The sequence below is a fragment of the Macaca thibetana genome, chromosome 5 (assembly GCF_024542745.1).
Source record: "Macaca thibetana thibetana isolate TM-01 chromosome 5, ASM2454274v1, whole genome shotgun sequence".
NCBI classification, from domain to species: domain Eukaryota; kingdom Metazoa; phylum Chordata; class Mammalia; order Primates; family Cercopithecidae; genus Macaca; species Macaca thibetana.
The window spans coordinates 34,144,690-34,156,195 of NC_065582.1; the positions used below are offsets into that span (position 1 = coordinate 34,144,690).

The following is an 11,506-nucleotide window of genomic DNA, read 5'->3' on the forward strand; positions in this document are numbered from 1 at the left end:
GAAAAGTGGTGTTCTCCACAAACAAATACTTCAAAGCTATGACTTGGGAAGGCTTAGCATTGCCCGTTCTGCCATACACAGGGCAAACATACACATACCAAATACACACACACAGCCCCAACACATCTGATCCCTGCAGTGAATCTTTTCCTTTCCTCTGTCTAGAATACTCTTCCTACTATTTGCCACATTTAAATCCTACAGGTCCTATGATGTCCAACATCCTGATCTTGTTTTAAAACCTCAGCTAAGTCTTAGATCTCCTCTGGAAAGCCTTACTCAATATTTCCATCTTACCAAACTCTCTTCCTTCTCCTAACTTCTTTAAAACTTATTAAAACTATTCTACAAATATTATGCTCATTGTCAAGTGCTGACATGTATAATTCTGAGACTATTTCTTGGTTTTGTTCATGCAGACTTTAAATTCCTTCAAGTCAAGGAGTGTGTGTCATAAACTTTGCTTTGTATCTTCCTCAGTGACAAGCATAATCCATAACAAACTTTATTGAGAGAAGTACAAAATAGCAGCTGAGTCTCTAAGAAGAGTGTTATAAAATGTAAGACATAAAATAAGCTGAAGCTTACAAAAACAAGAAAACACATCCTTTTAATTCTTGCTATGATTGCCAGATAAAGTGGTGGTTATGGCATTTTTATTAGATGTAGGAAGAGTGCACTGGATAAAGATATTCAAATCACAGTACATGAACAAACAGGCAGAACCACTCTGCTCTTGTTTTGTTTCATATCCATTCCTTAAGAAACTAATATTCATACTTATAAAAGTAGGACAAAACTAAAAATAACAAATTTAAGGCCCAGAATATAGAATGACATCAAATATTCTAAATGAGTTTAAATCCATTAATTTGGAGAAATTACACTACAAAATACTGAAAGCATACGTTGATAAGATAAAGGAATTGTTAAAGCAATCTGTAAAAATATTACAGTGAAGAGAAGTGTTGACAGAGTCCAACCATTACCTCAATTTTCAAAATCGGGAAGGTGGATTCCATCAGCTACAATTTAGAGAGCTGGACATTAATTGCAGGAACTATTCCAAAGAGATGATTAAAAACATGGCATGCAAGCATTCAAAATGTGAAGTGCTATTATCTACAAGCTAAAGAGAGGTCACAGGAACCTATCCTTATCAACTAACCTAGTTATCTCCTTTTGTTTTTAATAGCAGTTACTCGACATCTATTCTGCAGAAAGTAGAGACTCATTTCAGGGAGGAATTTGACCAAGTCTGTCTCAGTATACTCTCTTAAGCCACACAAAGGAATGTAAACTTCAAAGAGAATTATTCGACTATATAACTGGTTGAACAGCCTGATAAAGAGGAATAATTTATGGACTAACGTAAAGCGGGAGTCTAACGTAAAGGAAGGTGTCTAGGAACATGCCAAAGGTAGTTCCAGTTCAGCATCGTAGATAGTTACTTGGATGAAGATGTTAATTATATCCCGCTAATTCCCCTAAATTGGTGAAAATGGCTAATCTGTATCAAGGACTCGGAATCCAAGAAGACCTTGACTTTCTGGAACAGCAGGCTAACTAAAGGTAACAAATTTAATTGCAGCAAGTATTTGTAAAAAGTCCCAAATCAAGTGGTCAAACAAAAAATTCGGTGGGGAAAAGAAATGTATTTGCAGAAGAATGTGCAAAAAAGACACACAATTAAACAATGTTGAATGAGTGAATAAAAAAGGGAGGGAAAGAGTAGAACAGATTTCAGGTTGATATCCAGAGAAGATAAATATATCAGAGGACAATCCTCTGTGTTCGACTCTGGGGATCATACTTTCATAAAAACAGAAGTGCATCCAAAAGAGAAAAGCCCTGGTAACAATGAGACTCTCAACCCATGGTAAATAAGCATGGGTTGAAGAAACTGATTATTATCTTAGACACTATTAAGAGTTGTTAGATGTAAAAGCATTTTGTATAATACTCTAAGGGGTAAAATTAAAGATGTAAATATTATAGAGACAAATTCGATAGTTGAATATAAGAAAAGAGTTCCTATGCTCAGAGCTGATCAAGGAAATTCCTACTGTATTCAAGATGAGTGTTGACAAATAATTTGACAAAACTGACCTTAATATCCTCTGTGAATTAAAAAGTATGGTCCTCTGCTAAGAATGAAGAGTGGAGATAATCTGGGTAGACTAGAAAACCTGGAAAAAATCCAGAATATGTACCATGGAGAATTTGATATGAAATTAAGAAAGAATAAATAACTGCATAGCACTGCTTAGTATCCTCTAAGCTGACATTGGAGTGAAGCAATTGGTAGTTGGCCACAAGATACAGCTATGTCTCTTTGTCCAGCTAAATCAACAGCAAGGAAGGTAAAGCAAACATTACAAGTGAAGCTGACATTGGGAAGGCAGGTTCTTGTAGGTCTAATGGCAAGAGATTTAAGGGTTGAAGCAGAGTTAAAATTGTTGGTGAAATAAATAACAGTTTACAAGCAATTCTGAAGAGGCTACAAACTATATGACAGACGAGCACATAAGGGTCTCTGTCACCAAGACCATAGCTCCATGTGGTAGCATCAAGGCATAAACAAGCCTTAATTCAAGAATGACAATGACAACAATGTTAAGCTCTTTAGACACCTACTATGCACCAAGCACTATGGATCCAACATTGGATATCGTTAAGGAGATTTGAGTTTAGTGGGAGATGCAGACATTTAAACAGGTTCTTTCAATGACATGTGACATAGCAAAAGAGGATAAATAGATAGGCTGAACCTAGAATAAAAAGTTCAGGATTAAGAAATGGGTCTGCCCCATTAGCTTCCCCCAAGAAGGTGTTCACTCTCAAAGCCACGGTCTCCTGTCGACTTCCTGCTAATTCTCAGTATGATGAGATAGAGGACTCGGTATGTGAGTTAATTAATTTGAGTTGGCCTCAATTTTATAAAAGGGAGGATTTGTTTTAATGAAACATTATTAATGGCCAGAAAGCATGCCATATAAGAGAAGTTAGAAACTACAGGCTGTGAGGCACATTCTTGTGGCAAGGAAGAGCCTGCTCCAGAGTCTCTCAAGTTTTAAGACGTAGCCACTCTCTCCTACTGTGGGCTGAGGGGGAAGTCCGCTCTACAGCTCTTCCTTCACTCTTCCCAAATAACTCTGTTCATCCTCTGTAAGCCTTCGAGGCTATAGGAAGATGAAGCCTATTGGCACGAATCCAGGAAAGAAGAAAAAATACATATATAATAGGTAAGACATTTCAAAGTTCTGAAAGAAAATAAAAGGAGCAGATATGATTCAGGATAGCCAGGACATTACTTCACCCCAAGTACACATCATGTTATTTTAAACTAACCTGTAAAGAAATAAATATTCTCCTCAGTCCACACTAATTAATTGTTAGCAAATGTAAATGCAGGATTTAATTTCCCTTGTATAGTTTCTGAAAAAATTCGAAGTCACACAATATCTCAATTTGTCAATAAAAGTGATGTTAAATACAGATTTAATTGTTTTCAATTTCATTTGAAAAATATCTATGACAAAATTCTTAAAATTCGGTCACAAAATATTGTATTGATTTATTTGTAATAGATATACTTTAATTTTAATATTATCACTTAAGTTTGTAGTGAAATATTAAAATAGCTTTTCAAAATGTCTTAAGAAAGATCCCTTAATGTCACAGTTGTAAGAGTTATAAGTACTAAGCATTGTGAAGTTTTCCATACTTTTTTAGTTTTTGGTATTGCCATAAATAAATAAAATATTTTTACATTTCCTTCCTCATTCTCTGAATGACAGAAAACTATTTTAATCATGTTATTTAATACTTGAAATCTATAAGCAAGACCTTTAAGGGGCTATTTATATTTCATAAATTATGAGACATCATACCAAGTATAAATACTTTATATTTTGATTGGATTTCAAAGACAAAATATGATTTTTATTTTCTGTCATATAATAGAAAGCGATCTTACAATATAAAGTATAAATACACCTTATAAATATAAATATAAGGTCATCTATTAATTACAAATTTCTACTAAACTTCAGAGACCTGTTTCCTAATACACAAAAATACATACATCTGGTCTATTTTATGTGAAATATTTAACTACTGTAACACCATTTAATTGTTCTAGAATTTTCCTTCTAGCCTATGTCTGCAGGCTGTACGTAGACAGCCTGTTATTTTAAGAAGAAAAAATGTGGCTTACGTGTTTTTACCCCGTGGTCCTTAATTTTCTATTAGGGCACAGGTCCCTTTTGGATATTTGACTCTGTACTATCTCCCTTAAAATGCAGCCACTCTAATGTTTAAATACAATTTTAGGGACTTCACGGCCCCATTGAAGAGATCCACAGACCCAGTTGTTTAATGGCTGAACAAAGCATAGACTGCATAGACAACTTACACTGAAGGAATAATAAAGCTTATATATATAACTTTCAGACAAATCAAGTGTTGCTTATTTTGGTTACATCGTTGCTATCATAACGTGTTGATTTTTTAGCACTGTACATAATAGGACACCTGAAATTATCACTCTTAAAGAAAAAATATGTATAGCCATTTTAGGAAAAGCAACAGACCACTTCTACACTACGAACCAAAACCAAAAAAAATTACCTCAAGTGCTTCAACGCTTACCTATATGTAACAGGAAAGTTTGATGTTCCTACAAAGACAGTCCTAGTAAGTGGCAGAGATGTAATGAAATCAAATCAATAATTCATTAAATAGGCATTTAGTGAAATCACCATAGGAGGACTGATCCTAAAATATCACTATTGATACGTTGTAAATGAAGTTCAAATGACATCAAAAAAAAAATCTATTCTATTTAGAACTCAGCACTGCTTCCATAGGTTGAAAATCAAGTGCCTTCAACCAGTCATCGTTAAGTGAGCTGTACAACCTTCTGGCTTACTTCAGAAGATGTAAACTGTTTATGGAGTGCAAAATGAAAGAATAACCATGTGAAAATCAGTGAGCAAAGAAAGACGCACGAAATCCATAGCCTGAAATCACATGACCACATTGCAACGCAGCCCCTCACACCATTGTCACTGTCAGGCAGCTGGGGCGACAGGGTGCAGATAGGCGCGGAGACCGCGGTGGCCCCCTCCTCACGGTTTCTCCAAGAGCTGCAGTCCTAACGAAAACAGAAATGGGACTGCCAAGCAGTAAATCATTGTGTCTCTTTCGCACACACGCGCACACCTCAGGGAGCTGCTGGGCAGCCGCTGGAAGTTAGCCGGCTGCCTTCTCTGGGCAGCCCGGCGATCGCAGCGTTTGCTGTGGAGGAGGACGCACCTCTTACCCACGCCGCAGCCGGCCGGGTGAAGTTGCCCTGAAGCCTGCCGCCGCCTCCAGCCCTGCTGCCTCCGGGGTCCAGGCATCCCCCTGCTGCGCCCGCTCGCTTGCCTGCCGGCGCGCTGGAGGCCGCAGTGCTACATGGGGCTGGCGGGCTCTGCGGCCCGGGCGCCCTGGCCGTGGGAGAGCAGCGGCCCCAGCGCGCCCCGCGCGTTCTCACGGCCCGGCCCCGAGCGCAGCAGCCGGCGCGGCGCTGCCCGGCGCCCACCCCCGTCAGTGCTCCTCCTTCGGGCGCCGCGGGTCCCGAAGGGCCCCAGGCCCTGGGCCGGCCCCCCGGGCGTCGTCTCCTTTCCTCTCGCTCCTCCCCAGCGTGGGAACCCGGCCCTGGCTCCCCAGGGCTGGGCAGCTGGGAGCGTACGGAAGGTTTCTCAGGAGAGGAAGGAGACCCAGCCCAAGCCGGGGTCCCGGAAGAGGGACCGCCTGTCTGAAGAGCCCCGACCGCGTGGGGATGCAGAGACCACTTACTCGGTGGCTTCGCACACCTCGGGGCTGTGCTTGCGGATCTCTAGCAGCTCCAGGGTGCCCTTCGCAAATCCGCACTGCGAAGGGAGAAAGAGAGCGGGCGTCAGGGGTGGCAGGCGGTGAGCGGGAGAGGGGACCCTGCAGTGGCACCTGTGGGTCCCCGCGCGAGTGCACCCTGGGCACTCGCGGCAGCGGCACTTACGCTTGGGTCGCTCGTGTCTACCTGCTCAACAGGCTGGGCGGGACGCTGCGTGCCTCGGAAACTGTATCGCCCGCGTCGCTCCCAGACAGTCCTCCTTGCCTTTGTCTCTCTGTGTCTATCTGTGTCTCCCTCTTTGATCACCCCAAAGGAACCCTTGCAGTTCCTTTCCATAAGCCATTCGATTTTTTCAAACCTCTCCCCGCCTCCTCCCCTTCTCTGCGCCGAAAGACTGAAAAAGAAAGTAGCAGCGAAAACGCACCATGGTGAGATCACGCAGGGCTGGGGTCCCTAGGCTCCTCCAGGCGCTCCCTCCCCCACAGGTGTCCTCCGCCTGGGTTTGTTCCAGACTGCTCGCTGCTCTAGCGCAGGAAAAGTGTAGGAAAACTCTGCACTGAAACCTGCTTCTGGAAAACTGACTCTGCGCTGAGTCCCACCCACCAGGCTCAGACTAGGGCAGGGGAACTGAGTCCTGGTCTCTGCAGCCGCCCAATCGCCATACCAGCAATTACTGTGTGGAGACAGAGACCTGGGGCGGGGGACCAAAATAAAAAAAAAAAAAGAGAGAAAGGCAAAAATTGAAGGGGACTCCAGGAAAATTTGGCCCACTTAAAAAGAAAAACAAAAACATGTCTTCTCCACTATGCACTGGTCCAGAGAAACTGTAGTTTTCCACAGTTAAAAACTCCAACATTTCTGCTGGGAAGTTGACATCTGTGCTGATGACATTCTTGTCCTGGTTTTCAGATTTGAAGCCAATCTACTCATTTGCAGATGCAATTTTATGGTTACAGAGATTTTACATATTTTCAGTAAGGTCTGGCTTCTGCCTGGTTCAATGCATTTAGTTCTATTTGTTACCGATGTGTGTGTTGTGATAGTATGCTTTTAGTCACCTTTCTGACTTAAAAAAATCCCATCATGCTGTTCCATTGTGAAGTAACAATTAATTATGATCTTTATGTGATCCCTTTTCAATTCAGTTCAATTCATGGTTATCTTCCTCTTTTATATCTTCCCCAAATACACCATCTAATCTGGTCCCATTTTAAGCTCATCACATTTGCAGACTTTCTCCCAGTCTTGCATACTGTGATTGCCTCATAGTGAACATTAATCAGAATCAGGAAAAAAATACATTTAAATAAGTCAGGAACAGTTAAGAAAGTCAGCAATGTAAGCACAGGTAGCCACAGAAACTTTTGCCTTCCTGCCATCTCAGAAACTTCTCTTCCTCTACATTTAACCCATGATACTCTCTTAGATCAGCAGGACATTTGTACTAAGAATATTTAGAACTTCAGATGTAGAAGAAAACTTTAAAAAAATACACAGTAATTCATTAGTAAAAGGAAGAGGGAAGTCATACTATTTTTAAGTAGATTAAATGCTACGAACATTCAGAAGAAAATGAGATAGTGTCTGACAGCGTTCATAAAGGAACAGTATTAGAGATAGGACTTGAAGGATTGGTCATATTTGAAAAAAGATAAAATAGAGGACGTTTTTGTTGTTTTTGCTTTTTTCTGACAGAGGGAAACTTGTGAGCAAACATATAGAGATTGGAAAGGCATGGCACTTTTATTCAAGAAACAAGGAGTAATACCATCTGGTAAAAATAAAAAGTACATAAAGAAAAGTGTAGGAAGATATGGTGGAAAGATAGGCCGGTTCAGATGCCTGATCCACAGTTGTCATGTGTTGCAGGCTTGTATAAAGACTTTGTTGTTGCTGTTGTCTTCCCCTACTGATACCATTACCAATATTCCTTTCATTCTGGAACATGATTTGTTTAACCCATTAATTTCTACTTTTACCATTCTCAAGTTTTATAGCACACCAAAGTCCTTGATTAGTATTGCATTTAACCCCAGTACATTCTGCCAAGAGCTACTGAGTTTTACCAAAGGTAGACCCTCAACTGGAGAATATCTTGTCTTCTTCCTCCTTTGTCCTTTCTGACTGTCAGACAATGGGTAAGAAGAGGAAGCAACCAATCTAAGCATAAGGGTGGCTAGAACCACCAAAAGGTGACGGCAAAAGACATTCTGTAATCTGGATGTTTGATATGCTCTAAAAAAGTAACAAGAGTTCCTTGATGTTAGGGAAGTACTAATCTTCACAGCCTAATTTCCTAGCAATGAACTTGGTTCATAACGGGATTCACTAAAATGCCTGCTGAGTGGATAAATGAATACCTGAATATTTTATCATCTTCCAGCTCTAGTCTTCTTTCTTATAGTTGACTTATGGGTTAAAACTTTTCTCCACTTTATTGAGAATAAGAAAGTTGTCATGACAACTTAATAAAAATGTTAACAAGGAAAATTATTCAGTGTAAAGCAATCTCCCTAGCCATGTTAGTGCTGGCAGAAAAGCTCAAGATATTTTTATTTCCTCTCAAGATGCTTTGTTTTTCTTGTACCTACAACCCACAATTGACAACAGTACGAGAGCATTTAAATGTAGGTTACTTTCACACTTGCAAATGAAATGACAATGGCAACTAGAGATAGTATCTAAATCCTTGCTACTCAGATTATGGTTTCTATGTTAGCAGTGTACCATAACCTACAATCTTGTTGGAAGTACAGAAGTTCAGGCCCCTCTCCAAACCAACTGAATCAGAATATCCATTTAACAGAATCCTCAAGTGATTCCTATGCACATTAAAGTTTGAAAAGCACTGATCTACTATCAAGGCATTAAGTATGATAAGCCTCAAAACACATTGTATGAATCTTTCTAAATTCAGGGATTTTTTAGAACCCGCATCTTTATTTTTCTGGGTTACTATTGCCATGTCAGTTCAAATAAAGTAATGGGACTAATGGTTTCATCTCTACTGACTTTGTGGACCATAATAAATTCATAAACCAAGGGGAATTAAGAAAGAGATAGAGAACAGAAAGAGTAGAAATGAGAGAAGTGTTACATATATGTCAGGGGCAGAGCTTTGTTTTATTTTTAGCAAACAAACTATGGATTGTATTGTTTACCAAATTAGGATAACCTCTCAAGTATAAGAAAAATAAGATAAACTTCTGGCTCCTTATTTCCTCCTTTCCTTAGTATTATTCATTTTAAATTTGTTTTAACGTACCTGGTGAGATAAAGTTTACACTGGTAACTTGCAGTAAGATGATGCAAAGACTCCAAAATGTCTCTTTTGTATGAATGTAAAGCTTTAGTTAGAAAAACTAGATCTTATTAGGTTGGAGTCCACACATTTCTAGTCCTGGTACAGACATTCACGAAGCAGCCTGGACTAGAAGAGATTCTGATGGTAACAGAAATGTTGTCCACTATATTTTTGCCAAGGAATTGGTGTTTGTGAGCAGTAAATACAGTGGTAGGTAGAATAATGGCATTTCAAAGATGTCTACCTGCTAATCCTTAGAACCTGTCAATATGCAATTTTACATGGCAAGAGATAAGTGAGGATGCAGATAGAATTAGGGTTACTAATCAGCTAGTCTTGGGATGGGAATATTATTCCAGATTAGGTGGGTGAACCCATTGCAATCAAAGGGGTCCTTGTAAAAGAAAGATTAAAACAATAGAGTCAGAGTGATGCTATGTTAGAAAGACTTGATCAGCAATCTCTGGCTTTGAAAATAGAAAGGGGGCCAGGTGCAGTGGCTCATGCCTGTAATCCCAGCACTTTGGGAGGCCGATGCAGGTGGATCACCTGAGATCAGGAGTTCGAGACCAGCCTGACCAACATGGTGAAACCCCATCACTGCTAAAAATACAAAAAATTAGCTGGACATGGTGGCAGGTGCCTATAATCCCAACTACTCAGGAGGCTGGGGCAGGAGAATCACTTGAACCTGGAAGGCGGAGGTTGCAGTGAGCTGAGATCACACCATTGTACTATAGCCTGGGTGACAAGAGTGAGACTGTCTCAAAAAAAAAAAAAAAAAAAAAAAAAAAAGGAAGCAAAAAAGAAAGAAAACAGAAAAGGGCTTAGCCAAGGAATGTGTGCAGCCTCTAGAAGATGAATAAAGCTAGAAAATTATCCTCTTTTAGAGTCTCTGGAACAGAAAATAGCCCTGCCATCACGTAGGTTTTAGTCTAATGAGACTCATTTCAAACTTCAGACTTCCACAAATGTATGATAATAAATGTGTGTTACTTTAAGCCCTAAGTTTGGGGGTAATTCATTACAATAGTAATAGGAAACTAAATGTCAAAGTGTCTTTGGTGTTGGGCAATGACAAAGGCCGGAAGAATTGTGTGGAGCCAGCATTTTAAAAACCTAGATTGCCCTGAACACAATGTTAGTAGAAATGTGGATGTTAACTCTGCTAGTGAGGCCTCAGAAGAAAGTAGGAGGCATGGTAGAGAAAATCTGCATCATCTTAGGGAATATATAAATCATCATAAATTATCATGAACACACTGCTGATACAAATATGGACATTAAAAGTGCATTGAACAGGATACAGGTGGAAATGAGAAAAGTGTTACTGGAAATTGTAGGAAACGAGATCCTCAGTTGATATGGTTTGGCTGTGTCTGCATTCAAATCTCACTTTGAATTTTAACAATCCCCACATGTCAAGGGCAGGGCCAGGTGGAGATAATTGAATCACAGGGGCAATTTCCCCCATACTGTTCTCCTGGTAGTGAATAAGTCTCACGAGATCTAATGGTTTTATAAATGGGAGTTCCCCTGCACAAGTTGTCTTTCTTGTTGCCATGTAAGATGTGGTTTTGCTCCTCCTTTACCTTCTACCATGATCGTGAGGCCTCCCCAGCCATGTAGAACTGTGAGTCCATAAAACCTCTTTTTCTTTAAAAATGATCCAGCCTCAAGTATGTCTTTATTAGCAGGGTGAGAACAGACTAATATGTCAGTATATGGTGGCAGAAAACTTAGCCGAATTATGTCTCACAGATATGTGGAAATATTGATCTTGGATATTTAACTGAGAAGATTTTTAAGCAAAATGGTGAAGGCACAGCCTACTTTCTTCTTGCTATTTATTGTAAAATGTGAGAAAAAAGAGGAAGATTGAAGGAAGAACTGTTAAGCCAAAAGGAACCAGAACTGGGAAATTTATGTGGGAAATCCTCAACCTATCCACACTGCAAATTATGCTATGTCATCTTTTGTCATGGTAAACATGTCTTTTTACTTTGCAAGTCTGAGAGATTTTATCATTTCTCATATTTGAAAAGCCTGCTACATGTCTAGATACAAAAGACCTCTATATGTTTAACTTATGTTAAAATAATAGTTATACCGACTCTTTTAGTTACCAATAGTTAGCCCTGATATCATTTCATAGGCACTAGTGTTCCATAAATTGTATGCACTTTGAATTAAAACAAAATGGCATCCTGTAGGCCCTGACATATTTAATGCTGTTTCAAAAATACTCCATCATAGAAGTAACTTACAAATTCAATGATTTTGGAATATTGAAAAAATGTAGAGTGGTTACAGTGTCATATAAA

At 39.7% G+C, this 11,506-nt stretch overlaps 1 protein-coding gene across 8 annotated transcripts in view; it reads right to left on the minus strand.

Annotated features, from left to right (window-relative positions):
• Positions 1-6,693, minus strand: part of GUCY1A1 (guanylate cyclase 1 soluble subunit alpha 1) — a 67,812-nt gene extending 61,119 nt beyond the window's left edge. For 3 of the 8 annotated variants that reach the window (XM_050791264.1, XM_050791269.1, XM_050791261.1), the window contains exons 1-2: positions 6,044-6,536; positions 5,845-5,918 (exon numbers count right to left, since the gene is read on the minus strand). The gene's annotated coding sequence lies outside the window, so the exon portion shown is untranslated. Of the gene's footprint in view, positions 1-5,326; positions 5,595-5,844; positions 5,919-6,043 lie in introns of those variants that run through there. The other 5 variants (XM_050791267.1, XM_050791263.1, XM_050791265.1 and 2 more) reach the window with 5 other exon arrangements.
• Positions 6,694-11,506: the final 4,813 nt, after the last annotated feature.